We start from the raw sequence: 10,858 nt of genomic DNA on the forward strand, positions 1-10,858 counted from the left end.
TGGCGGTTCCCTCACTGCGAGAAGTGAAGTTACAGGGAACCAGACAGAGGGACTTCTCAGTGGTGGCACCATCCCTGTGGAACGCCCTCCCACCAGATGTCAATGAAATTAAACAACTATCTGACTTTTAGAAGACTTCTGAAGGCTGCCCTGTTCAGGGAAGTTTTTCATGTTTGAAGTTTTATTGTGTTTTTAATGTTCTGTTGAAAGCCGCCCAGAGTGGCTGGGGAAACCCAGCCAGATGGGTGGGGTAGAAATAATAAATTATTATTATTACTCAGACCCATGCCTCTTGAACCACAGGGGGCTGCAGGGCATTACATTGTCTCCAATGCTATTTAATTATATTTTCTGGGAATATGCTGATGATGGACCAACTCGATTTCTCTGTAATGTCTGAATCAATAATGGCCAAGGAGGTCCTGGGCGAGGTTCCGGTTGCACTAGTGAGCTGGATGAATGCTAATAAACTGAATCTGAATCCTGGCAAAATGGAGGCTCTGTAGGCGAGTTGTTCCCAGATCTGGGAAGCTGGTAAACTTCCTGCCCTAAATAGGATAATGTTCTCCCTGAAGGAGCAGGTTTGTAATCTGCAGGTGTTCCCAGACCCTTTGAAAGTACCGTATTTTTTGCACCATAACACTCACTTTTTTCCTCCTAGAAAGTAAGGGGAAATGTCTGTGCGTGTTATGGAGGAAATGCCTACAGGTGGCATGCCTACGGATTTTCCTCCTCTAAAAACTACGTGCGTGTTATGGTCGGGTGCGTGTTATAGAGCAAAAAATATGGGTAGTTTAACTTTTGCCCATCATTGCACAGAAGAGAGTTAGAGATGGAGGAAGTGGCCTTCTCTGACAAACTATCTCACTTTCAGCAAGCAGAGAAGTGAAATTGACTAAACTGCAGATGAGGAATAGGTGGCTTTCAAAAACTGATTTATTTTTTTAAAGGAACAGATACAAAAAAAAGTGGGTGCATTGCTGCCGGGAACATAAATTAGCAATATCAAAAGCAGCACAATGGCCAGAAACAATTACAAAGTGAAAAACTTTATGGACTAATTCAAAACATCAAAACTAACAAACTGAAGTCTCTGAAAGTCTCTGAAAGTCCTTAAATGAATCACGGTTGCAGAGAGCAAGCTTTGTATAATCAGCAAATGACTGATTCTGATGTCGAACATAATTGCATGAGACTGTTCCAGAGTATTTTTCATTCTCATGTACAGTGGTACCTTGGGTTAAGTACTTAATTCGTTCCGGAGGTCCGTTCTTAACCTGAAACTCTTCTTAACCTGAGGTACCACTTTAGCTAATGGGGCCTTCCTGCTGCTGCCGCGCCGCCGGAGCACGATTTCTGTTTGCTATGCCAACCCTGATGGTCCTAGACAGAAGACCATCAAGATCACAAAGAACTTGCATATGGGAGTGCATTCAGCATGGACTGAAACAAAGGACAATGATCAGATTTTCCCTCTGGGGGCAGGAAACTGCCAACTCCCCTTTGTCTCCTGGAAGTGACTCATGGGGAGGGGGAAAGGAGGAACCAGCCAGGTGACAGGACACTCAGGTTACCACCACAACTCCTCCCTCAACCCCTCCTTTCTGTAATGTATGCATGATGTTTCTGGGGGTGGGCTTGACCTAGAGGATGGGAATTTCAAAAGTTTTTATAAGGTCTTGCACACCATCTTTCTGGGTCTTTCCTCTCTCCTGCAAGTGAGGGGAGCACCCTGTTGCAACAGTTCAATAAAGGCCAAGCCTACAGGCTGCTGTTTTGCTCCAAATTATCCTGGTTGGTGTCTTTGTTTTTGTCCAAGGGAGCCCTCGGATGTTTCAGGTAACAGTACCTATTTATCTACTTGCACTTTTACGTGTTTTCGAACTGCTAGGTTGGCAGGAGCTGGGACCGAGCAACAGGAGCTCACCCCGTTGCGGGGATTTGAACCGACGACCTTCTGATCTGCAAGTCCTAGGCTCTGTGGTTTAACCCACAGCGCCACCCGCGTCCCTTACCTACACTTACCTACACACTTACTTACACTTACCTACGTTTTAAAATTATCTCGCCCAAGTTTCAGAAGAAACTCAAAGTAAAATTGCATCGACAATAACTGAAGCCATCACATAAAAGTAACCTTTCCCTCACTTCCCAATGGAAATTGCAAAGCTGCTGCCGGAATTTGAACATTAAAATACCAAAATACCCATACACATTCCCCAAACGCCAATGCTCATTCCTGTTCAAACATTGATTTCTGAAATGCATAGAGCAGGGATGAGTTTCATTGCTTATCCCTAGATAAGGTACCGTCACTGTTGCCATAGACCCTGGCCTTTGGCACTCGGGCCATTCCAGTCTATGGCAATCTTGGCTGTGAGTCGTGGAATATCTGTTCCCTGCCATGGAGGCCTTTGCCCATCTGGCCTGAGAGGGCAGGGCCCTGACTGACTCCAACTACAAAAGCCAACGCAGCTGAACAAACTCTTGGACTGGGCCATTGTTGTGGGATTTATTTATTTTTTGCTGTTCTTGATATTAATCTTTTGTATCTTCCATACATCACTACTGGGAAAATCATAGCTTTAATTATACGGACCTTTGTTGGCGAGGTAAAAAGCAGAGACATCACCTTGCCAACAAAGGTCTGTATAGTTAAAGCTATGGTTTTCCCAGTAGTGATGTATGGAAGTGAGAGCTGGACCATAAAGAAGCCTGATCGCCGAAGAATTGATGCTTTTGAATTATGGTGCTGGAGGAGACTTTTGAGAGTCCCATGGACTGCAAGAAGATCAAACCTATCCATTCTGAAGGAAATCAGCCCTGAGTGCTCACTGGAAGGACAGATCATGAAGCTGAGGCTCCAATACTTTGGCCACCTCATGAGAAGAGAAGACCCCCTGGAAAAGACCCTGATGTTGGGAAAGATGGAGGGCACAAGGAGAAGGGGACGACAGAGGACGAGATGGTGGGACAGCGTTCTCGAAGCTACCAGCATGAGTTTGACCAAACTGCGGGAGGCAGTGGAAGACAGGAGTGCCTGGTGTGCTCTGGTCCATGGGGTCACGAAGAGTCGGATACGACTAAACGACTAAACAACAACGTCTTTATTTTAATTCTTGCTGTGCTTTATGTGGAAAATGTTTAATTTGGCTGTGTACTTTTTTGTTGGTTTATTCATTGCTTATGACAGGCATCCCCAAACTCGGCCCTCCAGCTGTTTTGGGACTACAACTCCCATCATCCCTAGCTAACAGAACCAGTGGTCAGGGATGATGGGAACTGTAGTCCCAAAACAGCTGGAGGGGCGAGTTTGGGGATGCCTGGCTTATAACCTGTTACGTTTGTAATTACATAATATTTTCATGTGGTAAACCGCCTTGAGCATGTTTTTAACTATGAAAAGACAGCATACAAATAAAATTATGTATGTATATATGTTTGCCGCACATATGTTTGTATGCTGCATTTTCCAAGTACAAAAATATTACAGTTTGAGTGCTAGAAAATGCTTCCTCCCTAAAAAGGAAACTAGAGGAAGCACATTGTTTGTTTGTCCCACATGTTTCTCCATGTGCTTTGATCATAGAATCATAGAGTTGTAATAATAATAATAATAATGATAATAATAATAATAATAATAATAATAATAATAATACATTTTATTATACCCCGCCCTTCCTGGCCAGAACCAGGCTCTGGGCGGCTAACACCAATAAAATCACAGTAAAAGCATAATGGGGGGAAAGGGGGGGGACCAATTTAAAATACAGCCTCATTTTAAAGTAGCTGATAAATCAAGACCATAAGGGGAGGGAAACATAAGGGTCAGACTGAGTCCAAACCAAAGGCCAGGTGGAACAGCTCTGTCTTGCAGGCCCTACGGAAAGATGTCAAGTCCCGCAGGGCCCTAGTCTCTTGTGACAGAGCGTTCCACCAAGTCGGGGCCAGTACTGAAAAGGCCCTGGCCCTAGCTGAGACCAATCTAACCACCTTGCGACCTGGAAGAGTTGGAAGGGACACCAGTGGTCATCTAGGCCAACCCCCTGCAATGCAGGAAACTTTTGCCCAATGTGGGGCTCGAACCCACAATGCTGAGATTGAGAGTCTCTGGCTCTACCAGCTGAGCTATCCCTGCTGTCACCTTTCAGCTCAGTAAGGAAGAGAAAGGTCTCGTCACATGTTCAGAGGCACTTGCCTATATGATTTCTTTACAGGTTTCCCGGACTGAGTTTTTGGCTTTGAAAACACATTCTGAGGCTTAGTGCTGCTGGAAACTCAGTAAGGGATGAAGTCTATTCAAAAGCTGAAAAAACTCAGAGCATGGCCACTTTGTCTAACTACCCCTGTACAAAAAGGCAGGTCTGTACACACAAAAAAACATCAGCGGAACAATTCATGCAAGCCAAACCACAATGTGCCACAAGCGCACCATAGCTACAGGCGTCTGAAAAGCAATTGTATGCACATCTCGAGCAAGTGAGCCAAGCCACATGGACAGATGACCGTCCAACCTTTGCTAAAAAAACCCTCCAAGGAAGGAGAGTATATATGTCTATATGTCACCTATAAGTTGGTCTATATGTCATCTTTCCACACTGAGCAGTTTACAACAAACATCCACTAGTCATCAAATACAAAACATCAGGAGGGTGTTGTTTGTGCTCACCCTATTATGGTGAAATACATACAATTCATTGCCGCTAAATGTTGTTGTGGCCACTAGCATAGATGTATTTTTAAGAACGAATAGACAAACTGAACAAGGAGAGAGAGAGAAATCAGTATTTAGTAGTGGTTGGGGAAGAAACTTCCATGTTTCAGAGGAATGAGACACTTGTTTACAGATTCAGGGAATAAACCCCAGACAAAGAGCTTTGTTTTCCTGCCCTGTTTGCATCTGCAGGGCTGCTGTTGCAGTGCTTAGAGATGGCTGGATGGATGAGCTTTAGCATGTGCTCAATCCTATGCCCATTACGTTTTTGGTATGCATTTCCCCATTTAAAATATCACCGAAACCATATCGCAAAAATCAGGAATGTGTGCGATAGCTATGCGTAGAAGTCTGTGGACTTCAAAATGCAGACCAAACACATTTCTACTCTGTTCCTAGCAGGTACTGAGTTAGACAGACCTTGCTCTGATTAAAAGAAAGGTTCCTTAATTTCCCTCAGTGCTTCTGAAGAGAAGATAGCAGGACATTGTTTAGCATTCTGGAGAATTCAAAAAAGCTTGCATGCTCTTTTGAGATGTTGCTTTATAAAAGTATCTCCCCAATAGGGATGTTGGGATTTTTCTGATGGGCCGATATGGCAACGATTATTTTCTGTTTCCCGTCATGTTTGCACTGTGTGTCAGGGCAGCATCGCTCCACTTGCACAGACGAGGAAAACCGAAGTTTCTCCCAGGGCCATTAAACAATCCCAGCATGGCTATCTAGGATCTGGACCACAGTTTGACCTCTCTGCCTCCGCTGGACAGCTGCCAGCCTGCCTGCCTCTCAAAGATCAATGGGCCAGAATTTGTGGACCAAAAGAGATTCAGGATTGCGCCCAGCTTCTCCATCCTCTCTCTAGCTCGCCGATTGAATGGGTTGGAAAATATTTGGAGGGGACTTTTATGTCAGGAGCAGCTGTTCCCTTCTGTGCAAGGAGTGCTGGCGAGAATCCATCTCTCTAACAAGCAGCGCTTGCCCAGACAAACACACAAGCCCTGCCGAAGCTGATCATTCAAGAAATTCAGCTCACACTCTGAATTTTCAACAGCTGGAACAACATTGGGGAAACGGAGGTCATTTTGACCTGTTTTCCATGCTGTCCCATCGCGGATTCAGCCAGCCTCCCGGGACTTGACCCCTTCACCCCACCCCGTCCCCCTGTTTTACCTGCTGGCTCACATTTTCTTAGTTTCCTTTCCTGTCCCGGCCTCTTCTTCGCCTGCCTTTCGATCCTACGCTTCGAAGGATGTCCCAGATCTTCCTCGTCGATTGTATCAGGAGCAGCACGGACCTGCCCAGGCCTGTGTGCCTGGTCTGAACCTGCCTCTTGTCCTCTGCTACCTAAACTATGTCGAGAACGGAGGAAAGGAGGGGGAGCAGAGACTGTCACAAAACAGATCTTTCCGTCGGCTTCCTCAGGAGAAGGAGACTTGCGAGTGAAGGAAAGAAACAGCAACCGGTCAAGACTTTGGTCCAGCAGCTCTCCCCAAACATCTTCACCATTGCCAGCAGCCCAAGTCTGGCATTCAGCCGTCACCTAAAGGATCGAAATCAGCTTCTTGCGGGCAGCAGCCAAGACGTCCGACGGCAAGAGGAGCGTTCTGCAAGTGCCGCTTCGACGCAACACGAAAAACCAAAACGAAGAGGCACCTCTGGGGAAAACAGCCGGCCACACCCCTTCCAGTTTCTTTCATCCAGGTCAATTCCAGCTGAGGACAGGTGCTCGCTTCTCCATCCGTCAAAAAGAGCTCCTTGCAGTCACCCAGGACCTAGTTCCGTGACCTCGTCTCCTCCGACTCCTCCCCAGCGATGCCCGTTTTCGGCCAAGCCCTGCCGAACTTGTGCAGAGTCTTGCGAGAGTGAGGCAGGCAGAACGGCAGGGCTGTTCCCACCAGCCTGCGCTGGATGGAGGAAGGAAGCTCCCTCAGTCAGAGGAAGTCTCCCCAAGGCCGGGGAGGTTGGGGGGAGGGCGCTGCTCAGTGGGGAATGACTCACACACCACCGCCGAGTGCATCTCTCTCCCGGTGCGTGTCCAAGATTTCCACCAGCCTCCTGTGCCACCCTGATTGAGTCACGGGCTTGTCGGAGGGCATGGATAGCATTCCAGCTGGGTTGGGCTCCTCTAGTCCCCAAAGGATGTGCGTGTGCACGTTTATTTATCTCGTAAGCAGCGGAGGAAGGCAACGGGGAGCCACACGTATCAGTCACCAGAAGGAGCAGCCTACCTGTGCCTTTCAAAACCGAGGGCATGATGTGCTGGGCTGACCTTTGCCATGCCACTCCCTTGGGGCAGGCAGACCGCAAAAAAGGGAGCTGCTTTCTGTTTTCTGAGCTGCAGAAGGTCTGCCACAAGCTCAGTAGGTGGTTTTCGGCAAGCTGCTCTTATCGTCTCAGCACCCACTCACCCAGGAGCCTAGACACGCAGAGAGGGATATTTATAACCGCACCGGTTCCCAGCGTTTGGTTTCCGCCAGGCTCAAAAGTGAGTCAAAGAAGCAAAAGGCGGGAGCCATTTTTGCAGGGGAGGAGGAAGCCATTTATAAATTTGTCATGCAGGGAAGGGTGAGGGGCAGGGGTGCCATCTAAGGAACCTGAGGGGCCAAGTGCGCCCCCCATTTTTTTCAATAAGCCCCATTTTTCTGCGCCCTGTGGCAGAAAAACCTTTCCGTGGCTGTGATGGGACCTACCAGCAGGTAGCAGAAGGTTGCCTCATCCTGCGTGGTGTCGGGAGATGTGTGTGACATCACTTGCCGCGTGTGTGACATCATATGTGCGCGCCGAAGCACCTTTGATCTTGGGGGCGACCAGGCACCTGTGGTGAAGGCCTTAGGTGAAAAAGGGTCAAGTGGGGGAATGTTTTCGATACAAGGGCCATGTTCCTCTCTGGTCAACCCCAGGCCAGAGGTGGGCGGGGCCACAGGCAAAAGTTAAAGGGGGCGGAGCAACGAAAACTTAAAAAAAAATCTTTGCACATTAGGCCAGATTCTAAACATGCACGTGCCTCTCTGGCGTCCATTAAGAATGCAAGAGTCTCCATTCGAGATCAAGGACACATTGCAGCCAGACAAAAACATTGGGCTGCAAGCAGGGGCAGTGAGGGTTGTGGCCGGGAGAAAAGGGGTGTGGCCTGGAGAGAGGGTGTGGCTTGGGGAGAGTTCAAAGAGCCTTTAGTGCCACACCCCTGAGCTGATTGGACAGGAAAAGGGTGGGCCCTCTTTCCCAAACTTCCAAAATACCTCCCCTGCCCCAGAGAAATTCCACAGGCCTTTTTACTAAAGCGGATATATACTCAGTGCTATTTTCATAGAAAAAGAGATGCTGGAACTCACCGTAAACGCCTCCTTTGTTTTCTTATAATGGCAATGGAGCCCACCTGAGAGGTGCTCAGTTCCAGCGAGTTCCGGCTGGGGGAAAAGCCCTGGATATACTAATATTGTCCTACATTAAAGGGAAAGGGACCCCTGACCACTAGGTCCAGTCGTGGCTGACTCTGGGGCTGCGGCGCTCATCTCGCTTTATTGGCCGAGGGAGCCAGCGTACAGCTTCCTGATCATGTGGCCAGCATGACTAAGCCGCTTCTGGCGAACCAGAGCAGCGCACGGAAACGCTGTTTACCTTCCCGCCGAAGCGGTACCTGTTTATCTACTTGCACTTTGACGTGCTTTCAAACTGCTAAGTTGGCAGGAGCAGGGACCGAGCAACGGGAGCTCACCCCGTCGCGGGGATTCGAACCACCAACCTTCTGATTGGCAAGTCCTAGGCTCTGTGGTTTAATCCACAGCGCCACCCGCATACGAGACTGTTATGAAAAATTTGGCACATTTAAAGATGCCCTTTAGAGAGGCATCATTATTATCTGAGTGGCAGGAGGCTGCTGTTTTAATTTAATTTTAATATTTTGGCTCAGGTGCAGAAATGTTTCCAGGCAGACAGGCAGATATTACTTTAGGCAAGGGTGCCACACAGTTAAGTGAAGTCCTCTGGGGAGGTTCACATACATCATAACCCAAGTCTCCTGCAGCATTTGGAAAATGGTCACAATATTGTTGTTTCAGCAGGTCTAAAGCTGGGCTTTTGTTGTTGTTTAATTTGATTGGGTGCTAAGGGATTGACTGAATTGTCTTTACCACGGCCTCGTTTTCTCTCGTTCCAATGAATATTTCATGTAGCCTTGCCCTGCTTCTCTCTGGTTTGGTGTTCTTTCCACCCCACCCTTCCTTGTTAAAAATAAAACAAAATTGCAGCAGCACGAAAGAATACAAATAGTCAGCAGGAGCAACCCAAAGCAGCAATTAAAACACCTCCACCACATAATAAGAATCATTATGCCTGTTATTATACCTCCACTGTAGAAACAATATGCATCTGAATACGAGGTGCTGGGAACCGCAGGTGGGAAAAGTGCTGCTGCGCATCTCTCTCTGTTGGGGAGAAAATAAACAGGTCTGTGCGGGGGCCACGACTGAGAAGGCCCTCCTGCCAGTTGCCATTCTTGGCAGGCTTCCAAAGAAATAACACCTGGGGGGCAGCCATATGTTAGGAGTAGCCAATTCTTCAGCTACCCAGGTCCCAAGCTATGTGGTGGAACTGGGAGCCAGTGCAATTGTTTCGGCACTGGGGAGCTGCCCAGCACTAGTTGGCATCCAAGCATATAATAAATAATAATAATAATAATAATAATAATAATAATAATAATAATAATAATAATAATTTATTTATACCCCATCCATTTGGCTGGGTTTCCCCAGCCACCCTGGGCAGCTCCCAGCAGAATATTAAAAACACGATAAAACATGAAACACCTAAAACTACCCTAAACAGGGCTGCTTTCAGATGTCTTCTAAATGTCAGATACAGTGGCACCATGGTTTAAGAACAGCTTAGTTTATGAACAACTCGGATTAAGAACGCTGCAAACCCGGAAGTAGGTGTTTTGGTTTGTGAACTTTGCCTTGGAATAAGAACATGTTTCGCTTCCTGTTGTGTATGTTCCATTTGTAAATTGAGTCCCCTGCTGCTATGGGAAAGCACACCTTGGTTTAAGAACGCTTTGATTTAAGAACGGACTTCCGGAACGGATTAAGTTCGTAAACCAAGGTACCCCTGTAGTTGTTTATTTCCTTGACATCTGATGGGAGGGCGTTCCACAGGGCGGGCGCCACCACCGAGAAGGCCTTCTGCCTGACTCCCTTTAACCCCACTTCTCGCAGCCAGAAGGCCCTCAGAGCTGGACCTCAGTGTCTGGGCTGAACAATGGGGGTGGAGACGCTCCTTCAGGTCTACTGGGCCGAGGTCATTTAAGACTTTCAAGCTCAGCACCAACACTTTGAATTGTGCTCAGAAATGTACTGGGAGCCAATGTAGGCCTTTCAGGACCGGTGTTATACGGTCTCAGCTGCTGCTCCCAGTCACCAGTTTAGCTGCCACATTCTGGACTAGTTGTAGTTGTAGCAATGGCTGAAGCCATACAACCTGGCCTTGCAGCAGCTCGGTGGCTGACTGGAGGCCTGGGCTTGTGGGCGGCCGCAGCTGGCTCCAGGCCTAGTACATCAGGTTACGCCGCACCTCCCTCTTGGTGGCCCTGATTCCCAGATTACAAACCTCCTCCTTTTGGTGGAGTACAACCGCATCCGGAACAAGTTGAAACAGCCTCCCAAAGCACATAAACACCCACCAGTCTTAATCCGAGCTGAGCTTCGGTTTATTGACTTGATGCGACACATGACGGGTGCCAGGCACCCAACCTAGCATGCACCTGAAATCGGATGTAAGGGAGTAGTAGAGCTGAGCATCATTAACCCATTGATGACCTCTCCTGCAACTCATCTCTTGATGGCCTCACTCAGGTAGATCAATTCTGGGGAAACTCCCCCCCCCCCTTTTAGGGTTGTTTTCCTTCAGGGGTAATCTTGGAGTGGGGGCTTGCATGACGCTTGGGTCACCATTTTTTCTCTCACTTCCTTTTTTCTCTCCCTGATCCCCTCTTCTCCTTTGCCTGCAGGTTGCTTGGGATGGGGCAGGGAAAACAGATCACTCTTGCCCAGAGCTTTCCAAACTGTGCGTCTCAACATGTTAGCGTATGGTTGCCAGATGTCCCCATTTCCCGGGGACAGTCCCTGGATTTACATATCTGTACCTGGA

General features: G+C 47.9%; 1 protein-coding gene across 3 annotated transcripts in view; it reads right to left on the reverse strand.

The window, feature by feature from the left end:
- ARHGAP27 (Rho GTPase activating protein 27) overlaps positions 1 to 7,269 on the reverse strand; it is a 76,153-nt gene extending 68,884 nt beyond the window's left edge. Inside the window, exon 1 of one of the 3 annotated variants that reach the window (XM_082194787.1) lies at positions 5,885 to 7,269. The gene's annotated coding sequence lies outside the window, so the exon portion shown is untranslated. The remainder of the gene's footprint in view (positions 1 to 5,884) is intronic. The other 2 variants (XM_082194786.1, XM_082194785.1) reach the window with 2 other exon arrangements.
- Positions 7,270 to 10,858: the final 3,589 nt, after the last annotated feature.

This window comes from Podarcis vaucheri (assembly GCF_965113315.1).
Source record: "Podarcis vaucheri genome assembly, chromosome: 13".
Lineage (NCBI taxonomy): Eukaryota > Metazoa > Chordata > Lepidosauria > Squamata > Lacertidae > Podarcis > Podarcis vaucheri.